A 2449-nucleotide genomic window follows, 5' to 3' on the forward strand; every position below is an offset into this window, starting at 1 on the left:
TTGTAGTTACTAATGCAATTTTCTCCTGGAAGGGAATTCGATTTCGTTTCTTTTCTTTTAATTTTAATAACGATTTAGAACGGCCGATGATCCAAGGATATTTTCGATCACGTTTATCGGATCACATGCGATTTTCTTGCGGAAAGAAGAGATTTTGCATATCCTTATTTTTATTGGGATATGTATAGGATGATCTGTTTTCATCTGTGTTGTGGAGAAGATCGGTTCTTGTGTACGTGTCCCACGTTTGATGATTTCTGTCTATTTTTTAGTTTCGATTTTTTAGTTTCTGAGTATTGAGAAGAGACGAGACTGATAATTTTTTGGTTGTATGTATTATTAATACATGTACAGGGTGTCCTAGAAATATGTAATACTTTCGATTAACACGTAAATATATATATGTTAATTTGTCAAGTAATATTCTGCAAATGCAGAACCACAAATTGAATATGGATTATCCTTTTGGTAAAATTTATGAAAAGAATTATAGCTGAGATGAAAAACGACTTTTTTACGACTAGTTCTTTTTATTCGTCCATGAAGAAATTGAAAACACACTTGTCTGTTTTTACACTTGAATAAACTTACACTTCTTCTCGTACAGAATGTTTCACGTTTAAATAAAAAAATCTTCAAGATTATTAATAATATCGAAGATATTTGAAACAGAAATTAAATAACATTATTGAATGATGTTCTATTTTTTTTTATGATATTCTCTTTCAAGTAAAAAATTTTTATACTTAAATTATAAAACATATGAAAAATTTAAAATAGGCTAATTCCAAGTATTTCTGACTCATACGCCTGCATATGTATGTTTCTAAATAACTAAGAATATTACTGAAACGATAAATAGTACGATAAATTTTTTTTTTTTAAATGGAGATTTAAGTACTTTGTGTCTCGTATGTAAAGCAATGTACTGTATTTATGTAGAATAATTCAAGGACATTATTCATATACATTTCTATGCATACAAGTGATGATTCTAATTTTATTTTATTCGATTCTTATTTTTACTTTTTACGCACTTTTTACGTACATAATTGAAAACGAATTAATTGAAAATTGAAATATTAAATATTATACGAATTATTATTTTTATCAATTCTAGGACACTCTGTAATTACACTGTACTCTGTTACATAATTCTCATGATGAATTAAAAATGAAAAAAATCCTTGACTTTCAATCTAACTCTATCCGATCACAGGTTTATTCGATTATTATCTTTGATCAGGTTTTTCTTTCCCCTATAATTCATTTTCGGAAATTTGATTCGCCAGCAACATATGGTTACAAGTTATCATACACTGTCATTTTTTTAAAATTCTTCGTCTCACTCGTCGGCCGTTGATATATTTAACAAAAATCCGCAAAACTTCGATAAAAATTTTCCTCGAACGGCACTAAAATATAAAATGATTCTTTCATATTCATGATTCGATGTTCATTACGGTGGTGGTATACGCGAGTTACCAGCCTCGACCTACTAACCCACCTACTCCTCATATCGACACCTTGCAAAAGTATATACGATCACACACGACACGCAGAAGAAGCATATCACACACGTTTGTATCACACAACAGACGCTACTAGTTCAAAAATTTAGTATCACTTCTAATATTTAAAAAGATTCTCTTCCATTCTCTATCGATACGTTTTATCTTTCATTTTTGTACATATATTTCTTTCGTCGATTCGTTCGTCAATGCTCGATACATTGGATGATCTTATCTTTCCATTGTATTCTCAATTTTTAATTGTTTTAAATTAATTGTGAAAGATATTAGCCATCAATCGTCGAAATTATCTCTTTTTATTGTACAGTTAAACACACGTCAATTTAAAACGTATATATGAAAAGAATATTTTCTTATTAAAAAAATTTTATTATTATTTTACACAATAAATAGATATAATCTCTTCCCGAACGAATAAGTGAGATCAAACTTTTGAACGATAATATTATACATTTGTATCCTATCTGTGTTACGTACACATACAAAAAAAAAACGAACACACTCTCTTATCCTTGGGCGCTAATGGACAAAAAAGAAAAAAAAAAAAAAAAAAAAAACGTTCGTCGATTGGCTTAACAAATTTTATTCTGTGATTTGCATTACAGTTGTTGTGCGATAAGGCACATAGAGCATAAAATGCCTGAGTGTAGCAGTGAATAATACTGCCTACAATAGGGTGCCCCGGTCGGGAGATTCTATCCAGCAGTAGAATGTGTATGTAAACTAATTCGGATATATCTAATAATGTATCATATTTATTATTGTAACACTAGTTCAAATATTTTTTCTGTTGATTGCGGTATACGGGTCTCGTTAAAGGTGTCCGAGGCAAGCGAATGAAAATTGGGAGTCATTCGCGCGGTTCCAAATATTTTTTAAAACCGTCCTTGAAATTCTTAAACATTTTTTTTTTTTTT

The 2449-nt window shown here is 29.7% G+C and overlaps 1 protein-coding gene and 1 long non-coding RNA gene across 10 annotated transcripts in view; one reads left to right on the forward strand and one right to left on the reverse strand.

Moving 5' to 3' along the window:
- LOC102674728 (peroxidase-like) overlaps positions 1-2449 on the forward strand; it is a 30292-nt gene that overhangs the window by 23071 nt on the left and 4772 nt on the right. The gene's annotated exons all lie outside the window — the stretch shown is intronic.
- LOC116185029 overlaps positions 1-2449 on the reverse strand; it is a 20732-nt gene continuing 18283 nt past the window's right edge. The window contains exon 3 of the long non-coding RNA XR_004149742.1: positions 1-493. This is a non-coding gene — a long non-coding RNA (uncharacterized LOC116185029). The remainder of the gene's footprint in view (positions 494-2449) is intronic.

Source organism: Apis dorsata, unplaced genomic scaffold (genome assembly GCF_000469605.1).
Source record: "Apis dorsata unplaced genomic scaffold, Apis dorsata 1.3 scaffold_86, whole genome shotgun sequence".
In the NCBI taxonomy this organism is placed as follows: domain Eukaryota; kingdom Metazoa; phylum Arthropoda; class Insecta; order Hymenoptera; family Apidae; genus Apis; species Apis dorsata.